Genomic DNA, 12,316 nt, shown 5'->3' on the forward strand with positions numbered 1-12,316 from the left:
CTCTTGTGTGAGCCCCCCATTATTTGGCTATAGAGTGTGCTGTTTGTTATTCATTGATTGATTGATTGCTTCATATGCACTTGTTTGCCTGTATGCTATGCATTTATCATCATCAATTGCCATTAATGCATGATCATCTCATTTGCTTTTGTGATGCTATCATTGTTGTTTGCCCATTGAGGACAATTGTAAGACCATCCATTGGCCATTGCTCCTATGATATGGAAGTGAGTATAAGACCATCACCTTGGCCACTCATCTTATCTTTGCCTGATGCATTTACTTGATTGTATGTGAGGAAGCAATTGTAAGTCCCTGCAAGTTGGCATTTGCTTTCCTATGATCATATGTTGGATATTGGTATAAGTCCAGACAGATTGGCATCCGGTATCCAAGTTTCATTTTGTTTTAGGAGATTAGTATAAGTCCATTGAGTGGCCTCTGATATCCAGTTTTGTTTTAGGAGATTGGTGTAAATCCATCTAGTGGTATCCGGTATCCGCCTTTGTTTGTGAGATTGGAGTAAGACCATTGAATGGCATCCGGTATCATTTGTTTGCTTACATTATTATTATTCATTGCCTATTCCAAAGGACACACTTGAATCATCTTCTATATGATTTCAAGAGGTGAACCTTCTAAGAACTTTTACGATCCATCTTCATCCATTCATCCCCATTATGTCCTAAACCTTTTCATACTTTGATTTCAAACTTAACATAGATATTGTGCAAACATCTTCATGTTTTCCAAACTAAAAACCTGGACCCAAGTCCTTGACTTTTTCAAACTCCATTTTCATAATACTTCTTTCAAATCAATCTTAATCATACTTTGACTTCACTTTCATAATCACAATCAATTAACTTCACTCATTCACTTGTTTTGGCTTTGTCCATTGTTAATCTTTTCATGCATTAGCCATAGGTTTCAATTATCATTGCGGTTGATGTAAATCTTGCCTATCCTTAGTGAGTCGACAGTAAGACTTCCGTACTAAAAATAGGGTTAACCCCTCCAGTACGTCGAAGCTATCCTCGCATGGTGGATGTTGGTCTTGGTCGAGTTTTCCCCCATTGATAATGAAAAGCCTCAGTGCTATTGTTTAAAATTGAATCCACCAACCTTTTGGAAATCTTTTAGCCGAACTACGGCGTTTTGATCCTTACCTTTGATGGAAGGTACGTAGGCAGCGGGTTCATCCGTTCAAACCCAATAATAAAATTGTATATTCTTTTCTCATCATCCCAATCATGTTTGCACAATCTTTATGTCATAACAAATAACAATTTAGTACAACAAGTGTGAAAAGGGCTCCCTAGGAGTACCTAGGACGTAGTGGGTGCCTAACACCTTCCCATTGCGTAATTCACCCCTTACCCAGACTCTCTGATCTTTTTATTAGTTTTCTACGTGTAAAACTTCTTAGGCTTTTGTTCGCTTTTTAGCCAGTCCTTTGGATAAATAAAAGTGCGGTGGCGACTCGAAAATCATTGTATGCTTTGCTTATGGTTTAATCGATAAATCATATAGCGACGAATACACCGCTACAGTCAGGATCTTATGGAAATAACGAAAGGTCGGGTTATGTATGTTTCCAGAAAGAAACTCATGTTCCTCGGGATCGTCATTTCCAGTCAAGCTTCCCCAAAAGTGTTCAAGTTCTCTGTATTCAAAAAGTTCTTCTTGGCTTACTGTGAATGTATCAAGGGAGGTAGGGAAACCTAAAAGGTTGGTAAAGTCTTGGATGTTAAATTGATACTCCATGTTGAACATTCTGAACTGAATGAAACCCCTGCTTATTCCTTTTCCATGGCTGGGTATATAGACCAGAGAACTAAGGAATTCTAGAGTCAGTCTCCGATAAGTGACGAATTGTCTACGGATAGGAGTGGTTTCCCACCCTATTTGACTCAGCAAATACAAGACACTCTCTCTTAGTCCAAGGGCAGTCATTGCCCAGTCATCAGCGTACAAACTAGGTAACATCTCTCTCTCTGCTAGTTCCTCAAACTTTTGTTTCTGAGCTTTCCCTCTGAATTTGATACCCAAACGATCAATTTGTCCCATCAGGTTAGTGTTAGCTAGAGAAAGGAAAAACAAGAGTTTTAGTCAGGATTTGGCCAAATGCCGAAAGAATAGAAGAAGAAAAATTAAAATAGATTAAGAATGAATACTAAATAAAATTTAAAAGAATAATTAAGTAAGAAATGAAAATATAAATATTTGTGGGTTGTCTCCCACTAAGCGCTTTGTTTAATGTCGCAAGCTCGACAATAAACTATGAAATATAATCTATATAATTTGGGGGCACTACATCTAAGTGCAGGACTTGTGAATCTTCAAGGTTCTCTGTACGATGATAATGTTTTAGACGCTGCCCGTTTACGATAAACGGTTCAATGGATTTTCCTTTAATTTCCACCGCTCCACTGGGGAAAACATTAGTAATTTGAAAAGGACCTGACCATCTAGATCGTAGTTTTCCCGGGAATAACTTTAGCCTAGAGTTGAATAACAGGACTGTATCGCCTTGTTCGAAGATTTTCCTTGATATGCGCTTGTCATGCCATTGTTTTGTTCTTTCTTTGTAGATTCTGGCATTCTCGTAAGCGTCTCGTCTGAGTTCTTCTAATTCGTTTATATCGAGGATTCGCTTTTCACCGGCGGCTTTATAGTTTAAATTTAGATTTTTAATAGCCCAGTAGGCCTTATGTTCCAATTCTACCGGGAGGTGGCAAGATTTTCCATAAATAAGCTTAAATGGGGTTGTCCCTATGGGAGTTTTGTAAGCAGTTCGATACGCCCATAAAGCTTCTGGTAATTTCAATGACCAGTCTTTCCTTGAGGTGGTGACTGTTTTTTCCAATATTTGTTTGATTTCTCTGTTAGACACTTCCACTTGCCTACTGGTTTGAGGGTGGTAAGGTGTCGCTACTCTATGGCTTACGCCATACTTAAACAGTAGCTTTTCGAGTACCTTGGATATGAAATGCGATCCACCATCACTGACTACTATTCTTGGGACACCAAATCTTGGAAATATTATATTCTTAAAGAGTCTAGTTACTACTCGTGTGTCGTTTGTTGGAGAAGCTATAGCTTCAATCCATTTTGATACGTAGTCAACCGCTACGAGTATGTACTTGTTACCGAAAGAAGACGGAAAAGGTCCCATGAAGTCTATTCCCCATACGTCGAAAATCTCTACTTCCAAAATGCCCTTTTGTGGCATCTCGTCACGTCTAGATATGTTTCCTGTGCGTTGACATCTATCACATTTCTTGATAGCCGCATGCACATCCTTCCATATATTTGGCCAATAAAAACTGGCTTGTAGGATTTTGGAACAGGTTTTGGATGTACTTGCATGTCCACCATAAGGAGCGGAGTGACAGTGTTGGATTATATTTTCTACCTCTTCTTCAGGTATACACCGACGGAAAATACCGTCGGGACCTCTTTTGAAAAGTAAAGGGTCATCCCAGTAATAGTGTTTTATGTCATAGAAGAATCGTTTCTTTTGCTGGTAGGATAAAGTAGGTGGAACTATTCCGGCAGCTAAATAATTGACGAGATCAGCGTACCATGGTGTAACACATATAGCTAAGGTGGTTTCTACCTGTTTATCAGCTTTATTTTCTTCCAAACTAGCTATAAGTTTATCGTACGAGAAATCATCGTTGATCGATGTTGTTTCCGGTTCCAGGTTTTCAAGTCTAGAGAGGTGATCTGCTACTACGTTTTCAGTTCCTTTTTTATCTTTGATTTCCAAATCGAACTCTTGTAGCAACAGGATCCACCTTAGGAGTCTAGGTTTAGCATCCTTTTTTGTTAAGAGGTACTTGATAGCAGCGTGGTCGGTGTAAATGATTATTTTGGCTCCGACCAAGTAAGAACGAAATTTATCTAGTGCAAACACTACTGCTAATAGTTCTTTCTCGGTTGTGGCGTAATTCATTTGTGCTTCATCTAGAGTTCTACTTGCGTAATATATGACGTGAAGCTTTTTATCCTTTCGTTGTCCTAAAACAACGCCCACGGCGTAATCACTGGCATCACACATTATTTCGAATGGTTCATTCCAATCTGGTGTCTGCATTATGGGCGCGGAGATCAATGCTTGTTTAAGCGTCTGGAATGCTTCTAAACATTTTTTGTCGAAGATGAATTCAGCATCTTTCATCAATAGTCCGGTCAAAGGTTTAGTTATTTTAGAGAAGTCTTTAATGAATCGTCGGTAAAAATCGGCATGTCCTAAGAAGCTTCGTACTTCTCTCACAGTTTTCGGAGGTTGAAGGTTTTCGATTACCTCTATTTTGGCTTTGTCTACTTCAATTCCTCTATTTGAGATGATATGTCCTAAAACAATTCCTTCTTGTACCATGAAGTGACATTTTTCCCAATTAAGTACTAGGTTTACTTTTACACATCGTTCCAGAACTTTTTCTAGGTTTTCAAGACATTCTTCAAAGCTTTGCCCGCATACGGAAAAGTCATCCATAAATACTTCCATGATATTTTCGAGAAAATCCGCGAATATTGCCATCATGCACCTTTGGAAGGTTGCGGGAGCATTGCACAAGCCAAACGACATTCGTCTATAAGCGAAAGTGCCAAAAGGGCACGTGAATGTTATCTTTTCTTGGTCATCAGGATGAATTGGTATTTGAAAGAAGCCTGAGTAACCGTCTAGATAGCAGAAATGAGAATGTTTTGCTAATCGTTTCAACATTTGGTCAATGAATGGTAAAGGGAAATGATCTTTTCGGGTTGCTTTGTTTAGTTTCCTATAGTCAATGCACATTCTCCATCCCGATTCGATTCGTTTGGTTATAGTTTCCCCTTTTTCATTTTCAATAACTGTTATACCTCCTTTCTTCGGCACTACGTGTACAGGACTAACCCATTTGCTATCAGATATAGGATATATGATACCTGCCTCTAATAACTTGGTTACTTCCTTCTTCACTACCTCACTCAGGATCGGGTTCAGTCTCCTCTGATGTTCCCTAGAAGTTTTACAGTCTTCTTCTAGCATGATGCGGTGCATACAAATAGAAGGACTTATTCCTTTAAGGTCGGTGATGTTGTATCCTAGTGCGGTTGGATATTTTCTTAAGATATGCAGGAGTTTTTTGGTTTCGAGTTTTCCTAGGTCTGCATTAACTATCACTGGTCGTTCAAGTTCTAAGTCTAGGAATTCATATCTCAGATTTTTGGGAAGTGTTTTTAGGTCTAGGGTTGGTTTCTTAAGGCATTGCATAGGATCCGGTGTTATTGCTAAACATTGGTTGAGTTTGTCTTCTACAAGATAGTCAGACGATTTGTCCTTTTCTAACTCTGTTTCTTTTATGCATTCATCGATGATATCCATGAAGTAACATGTGTCATCTATTGCAGGTGCTTTCAAAAATTGGGAAAGAATGAACTCAATTTTCTCTTCTCCTACTTCGAAAGTGAGTCGTCCTCATTTTACATCTATGATCGCACCGACAGTTGCTAAGAATGGTCTTCCCAATATAATGGGTGTAACTTCGTCTTCTCTAATGTCCATAATTATAAAATCGGTTGGGATGTAGAATTGACCTATGCGCACGGGAACGTTTTCAAGAATTCCTACAGGATATCTAACAGAACGATCTGCTAGTTGCACAGACATTTTAGTTGGTCTTAATTATCCCATTTCAAGTTTCTTGCATATGGATAAGGGCATAACACTAATACCGGCTCCTAAATCGCATAAGGCTTTATCTATGACAAATTTTCCTATGTGACAGGGTATAGAGAAACTACCTGGATCTTGAAGTTTAGGAGGCATATTCTGGATTATAGCGCTACATTCAGCAGTGAGTGTAACAGTTTCGCTATCTTCAAGTTTCCTTTTATTAGAAAGAATTTCTTTTAAGAACTTAGCATATGAGGGCATCTGCGTAATAGCTTCTGTAAATGGAATTGTGACGTCTAACTGTTTCAGTAGGTCAACAATTTTTTTAAATTGGCCCGCATCTTTGGTTTTAATAAGCCTTTGAGGGTAAGGGATAGGTGGTTTATAAGGTGGTGGAGGTACATAAGGTTCTTTATTTTCTACGGTTTCCATATTACTCTCTTCCTTTTCCTTAGGTGTACTTTCTTCCTCAATTGACTTCTTAGAGTTTTGGTTTTCATTTCTTGGATCTACTGGTCCTTCCACTTCCGTTCCACTTCTTAGTATGATTGCATGAGCGTGGCTTTTCGGGTTAGGTTGGGGCTGTCCAGGAAATGCACTAGTTGGGGCAGCAGTAGGCGCTTGTTGTTGAGCTACTTGTGATATTTGTGTTTCCAGCATTTTGTTATGGGTAGCCAAGGCATCTACTTTACTTGCTAGTTGTTTGATTTGTTCACTAGTGTGTATATTCTGGTTTAGGAAATCTTTATTGGTTTGCTGTTGAGAAGCTATGAAGTTCTCCATCATTATTTCCAAGTTGGATTTCCTAGGAACATTATTGTTAGGTGTAGATGGGGTCGGCTTTTGATATCCAGGAGGTATAGCTGGGGCTTGATTTGGAGCTTGTCCTGGTGCGTATAAAGCATTATTACTCTTATATGAAAAATTAGGATGATTCTTCCAATTTGAGTTATAGGTGTGTGAGTAGGGATTTCCTTGAGCATAATTCACTTGTTCTGCTTGGATTCCGGTTAGGAGTTGACAATCAGCAGGAGTGTGACCTTGGATTCCACAGACTTCGCAATTTTGAGTTGCGGCAACCACGGTGGTTGGAGGTGATACATTCAAACTTTCAATTTTCTGGGCCAGGGCTTCCACTTTTGCATTAACATGATCAAGGCTACTTATCTCGTACATGCCACTTTTCGTTTGAGGTTTCTTTACCATTGCTCGGTCGCTTCCCCACTGATAATGATTTTGAGCCATGCTTTCGATAAGTTGATAAGCATCGGCATAAGGTTTATCCATAAGTGCACCACCTGCTGCGGCGTCTATTGTTAACCTTGTGTTGTACAAGAGACCATTATAGAAGGTATGAATCACTAACCAGTCCTCTAAACCATGATGTGGACAAAGTCTCATCATGTCTTTGTATCTTTCCCATGCTTCGAAAAGAGACTCGTTATCTTTTTTTTTAAATCCATTTATCTGGGCTCTCAACATAGCTGTTTTGCTTGGAGGAAAATATCGGGCAAGGAAGACTTTCTTCAACTCGTTCCATGTGGTAACTGAGTTGGAAGGAAGAGACTGAAGCCATCTTCTAGCTTTATCTCTTAACGAGAAAGGAAAAAGGCGAAGTCGAATTGCCTCTGAAGTGACACCATTAGCTTTAACAGTATCAGCGTATTGGACAAATACGGATAAATGAAGGTTTGGATCCTCGGTAGGATTTCCAGAGAATTGATTCTGTTGCACTGCCTGCAACAGAGAAGGTTTAAGTTCGAAGTTGTTTGTTTCGATTGCGGGTGGAGCAATACTCGAATGCGGCTCATCTTGCGATGGAGCGGCGTAATCTCGAAGAGCACGAGCTGGTTCTGCCATCTCGGGTATTGGTGAAGGAAGAAGATTTTTGAGGTCGGGCACTTCGATAGGAGGGAGATTGTTTGCAGCACGATATTCCCGAATTCGTCGTAAGACTCGGAGATATAGTTCGATGTCGTTGATTCGTAAGTAAAACGGCCCGCCTTGTGAGCGAGTGTGTGGCATACAAATCAACGAAAGAAAGAAAAGAAAAGAAATAAAAATTGCCTTAGTCTCTACAGCGTACAGAAGAGTTACGATATCGACTAAATAAAAGTCCCCGACAACGGCACCAAAAACTTGATCGCGACTTTATGAGTCGAATGGGGTACTAACTGCAAGTGCACAGTTCTATCGCGTAGTTTTAAAAGATATCGATCCCACAGGGACTTATGAATCGATATACCGTTTTCTAAGGTTACTTCGTAAAGCTAAGGCGGATGATATTTTGATTGTTTGGGGGAAAAGTAAAACTAAAACTAGATCTAACTTAAATATCAATTAAGCGGATATCGGTATGTAGTTCGTCGTAATTAGGGAATCAGATCTTCGTTGGTTTCTTGGTTTTAAAATAAATCTTTTCAGTAGACACTATTGATTAAAAGCCTTTTCTCAAACTCTCGCTCTGTTGAATAGACTATGACTTTATATTAACGTAGCTGTCACTTATTAGTTAAGTCCAAAATCACTTTTTGAAAACAATAGAATCTATAGAAACTCTTTTTAAGAAAATACTAATCATTTAAACACCCTCGTCTCAAACTCTCGCTCTGCTGACTTAGATTATATAATTAAATTCAAATGCTTAACTCTCGTCCTCACATTTAACTGTTAAAAATACTTTTTTGAAAAAGATTAGAATTTAATTAACTCTAAAAATTTCTTTCGCCCTGATCTAGAATTAATTTTCAATTTACACTGTCCATTTAAAAACTCAAACTTTTGTTCTATTGATTTTAACTTCTTTAGTCTTTTACTCTCGTACAAAAACCTTGGTATTAATCATGTAAATTGAGACCATAAAAAGAGTGATTTTATTTTTAAGCGTAATTAAACCAACTTAGTTTTGATTCCTTCATTCCGCTTACTTTACATACCGATACCTAAATAAATTAGCCAGACATGCTAAACAGATCTAAACAATCATCAAGCTTAGATAGAAACATCTCAGGCAAATAATGTAAATAAACAATAAAGCAGGGCATATATAAATTCAAACAATAATTAAAGAACCTGAGTAATTAATAGCAGTCTTGAACACTCCACCACAGACCGGTTGGATTTGTTCTTGAATTCTTCAATCGGACAGGAAAATAAAAGTGAAGGAAAAAAAAAACCTAGGGTCTAACGTAAGGTTAGATCTGGTAAAAGATACACAATAGTTTCCGGTGTAGAAACTATTGTGTGAAAAATTAATTAAGTGCTGAAAGATTGACTGGAAAAGAAAATAGAAATTGCAAAGAAAAGTAAAAACTGTAAAAAAAAAACAATGCTGTAGAGTATGCTTGCACGGCTGGAAGAGAAAAAGCACGAAGAAGAGAGAGCTGCAGGGTTTGCTCCTTGGCTCTATTTATATTATCCCAATTTGTAACGGTTTTCAAAACTCCTTCCGTAAAAGTGGTCTTCACGTTTCCCAGGTCAAGCGTAACAATAGGCTTCAACGTGCCTCTGTTGTGCTTCTGAAGCCAAAAATATAGGAGAATGGTGTGACGTCTGTCACACCATGTGTTACGCTCGTAACACAAGGCAGCAGGGTGTGACGCTCGTCGCACCATGTGTGGCGCTCGTCACATGCTCAACGCTAGTACTTTTGGGTTGGGCTTGGTTTGGTGAAATTTGCTTCTCTTCATTTCTTTTTGCACCTCCTTTTCTTCCTTTTTCACTTGTGCTTCAAATAAGCTACCTGAGACAAATAAAAGGAAAAATACCAAGTAATATCGAATAAAATGAAATAAATTGAAGTGAATAATAATATAATTTAATTAAATCGAGTCCAAAAATGTGATATTATTTCATGTTATCATGCTGCAATCTCCAAAGCTTGGAAAGGTATCTCCAATGTTTATCCATTAGCTTCAATGTATCTGAATGACGAGAGGTGGATGATGAACATGTCTTCTTCCCCCTCGACGATTATCATTTTATCATCTACTATGAACTTCAACATTTGGTGAAGAATGAAGGTGATGACTCTTGCTGCATGGATCCAAGGTCGTCCTAGAAGACAATTGTATGATGGTTTAATGTCCATCACTTGGACAATAATTAGAAATGCGTATGGCCCCACTAGTACTGGTAGGTCTACTTCTCCAATCACCATTCTCTTCGATCCATCAAAAGCTCTAACTACGAACGTGCTAGCTTTCATGGATGTCCTTACAGTATTCAACTTCCCAAGAGTATTCTTGGGTAGGACATTCAGATATGATCCTGTATCTACTAGTACCCTCGAGAGAAGGATATCCTGACACTTGACTAGTATATGCAAGGCTTTGTTGTGGGCATGTCCCTCTGGTGGTAACTCGTCATTGCTGAACCCTAAACAACTGCTAGCGGTGATGTTAGACACTACATTGTCAAACTGGTTCACGATTATATCACGGGTAACATGTGTTTCATTCAATATCTTCAATATAGCTCCTCTACAAGCCTCCAAACTTAACAAAAGAGACATTATGGAGATTTTAGAAGGTGTCTGGTTTAGATGGCCCACCACCTTATAATCACTCTTTCTTATTAGCCTTAAGAATTCTTCGGCTTCTTCTTAGGACACACCCTTCTTAGAAGGTCCTTCCCTTGAGCGTACAACTTATTTTCCTTTCAAATTTCCAGAAGTATTCTTCTTTAGTGGTTGCTCGGGAGCGAATACCCTTTCACTTCGAGTCATACCTCCAACATCAGCTATGTTAGTGACTTCTGGTTCAAGCACTAAAGACTTATCCCCTACATATGTTGTAGCGGCATAATTCCATGGTACAAACATAATATCTGTATAAGGAAGTAGCGACGGAACATGGAAGACAATAAGGTCTTCTAACTTTGTATGTATCCGAATTGTAATATGGAATGGCATAGAAAATGGGATCTGAATTGGTGTCTGAGAAGACATGGGTACCGGAATATGGAATGATGCATGTGCCTCTCCTCTTTGGTAAGGAATCTTAAAGGGTAGGTGCCCATGATATTCTATAGCTGAAACATCTTTTATCTTATTTGAATATCCAATTTGAACCAAACCTTGGTTCATTATTTGTTGAAGACACCTCTCCATCTTTTCACATTTGTTTGGATTAGACCAACAAATTTTGCAATCACCGTGTAACTCTTCAAATACCTCATAGCCAATCAATCTTTCACATATTTTAGACATATGTGTTTTTATTTGGTCCACCTTTTGGATTAAGACACTACCTTCTAATTTTTCAATGGCATTGATAGTTGGGCCATCGTGTCTTGGCATTGGATTATTCTTGACATTTGGATTTTCAGTAGCAAAAGAAATAACCTTACAGTTGAGTAAGTCCTAGACCTTAAACTTGATAGCCAATCACTTCTCGGTAGTATTCCATGATGAACCAGCATGAAAATCACATCTAGCATTTACATCATATCCACGCGGATGAGGTGTTGGTGGAGGTGCAAGAGGTCTACTTTCCACCAACCCTCTTTGTAGTAAGTATGGCACGATATGGGTATATGTCATGGGTATCGGGTAAAAGTCCTTCCTAGGCCTTTTCTGATCCCTTTGGGGATGCCCGTTTTGTTGTTGATTATGCAGAGGTGGTGCCCTAGGTTGTTGAGCTTGAGGCTTGAAGTATAACGGATGTGGGTACTGATTAGAATTTACCGTAGCCACATAAGGATTATAAGACATCTGGGAGTACCCATCAATAGTGACAAAATTGGTATCAACCTTCTTTGAATTATTATTGTTAGGATACCTTTTGTTATTGTGTTGACCAAAAGATATTTTTTCGATCTTACCGCTTTTCAACCCATTCTCGATTCTCTCCCCAATTATCACCAGATCGACAAAAGTTGTTGATACTGATGATATCATCTTTTTGGAATATGGGCCTTGTAAGGTACCCATGAACATAACCACTAGTTCACTCTCCAACAGTGGAGGTTGTACACGGGAGGCTAGTTCCTTCCATCTTTGAGTGTACACCTTGAATGATGCAATCCCCTTTTGTGACAGATTATGCAATTGCATGTGATTGGGAGTCATGTCCAAATTATATTTGTATTGCCTCATGAAGGAATTAGCTAGATCCTTCCAAGTATTGATATGGATTCTCTCCAATGGCATGTACCAATCCAAAGATGCCTCACTTAGACTATCTTGGAAGTTATGCATCATTAGTTTCTCATTTTCCGCGTAGGCAACCATTTTCCTGTCAAACATCCTGAGATGGTTCTTAGGGAAACTGACGTCCTTGTACATCTCAAATTCAGGAGTTTTAAACTTTGGAGGTATAACAAAGTCTGGTACCAAGCACATACCCATAGCATCGACCCCGAAGACATTGAAACCTTTGACGACCTTCAATCTTTCTTCTTGGATATTATATTTTTCATCAACCTTTGTTTCCCCCATAATGGTGGTAGGGTGAGCAACTTGTTTACTTTCTTGAAACATACCCCTATGGTCTCCATCCTCATATTGTTGGCTTAGATCAACATAGTTTTCTTGCGGGAATGGTATTTGTACGGGGCGAGATGCCCCACAATAAGCAAAAATTGGGATAGGCCCTTCAGGATGAATGGTGCCATTCTTTTGTAAAGTGATATTAGTTATGCCTCCTT

At 38.8% G+C, this 12,316-nt stretch overlaps 1 non-coding gene across 1 annotated transcript; it reads left to right on the top strand.

The window, feature by feature from the left end:
- Positions 1-7,043: 7,043 nt before the first annotated feature.
- LOC127124119 (small nucleolar RNA R71) lies at positions 7,044-7,150 on the top strand. The gene has a single exon (XR_007803756.1). It is a non-coding gene; the product is annotated as a small nucleolar RNA R71 (small nucleolar RNA).
- The last annotated feature ends 5,166 nt before the right edge of the window (positions 7,151-12,316 follow it).

Source organism: Lathyrus oleraceus, chromosome 2 (genome assembly GCF_024323335.1).
Source record: "Lathyrus oleraceus cultivar Zhongwan6 chromosome 2, CAAS_Psat_ZW6_1.0, whole genome shotgun sequence".
Classification (NCBI taxonomy): Eukaryota; Viridiplantae; Streptophyta; class Magnoliopsida; order Fabales; family Fabaceae; genus Lathyrus; species Lathyrus oleraceus.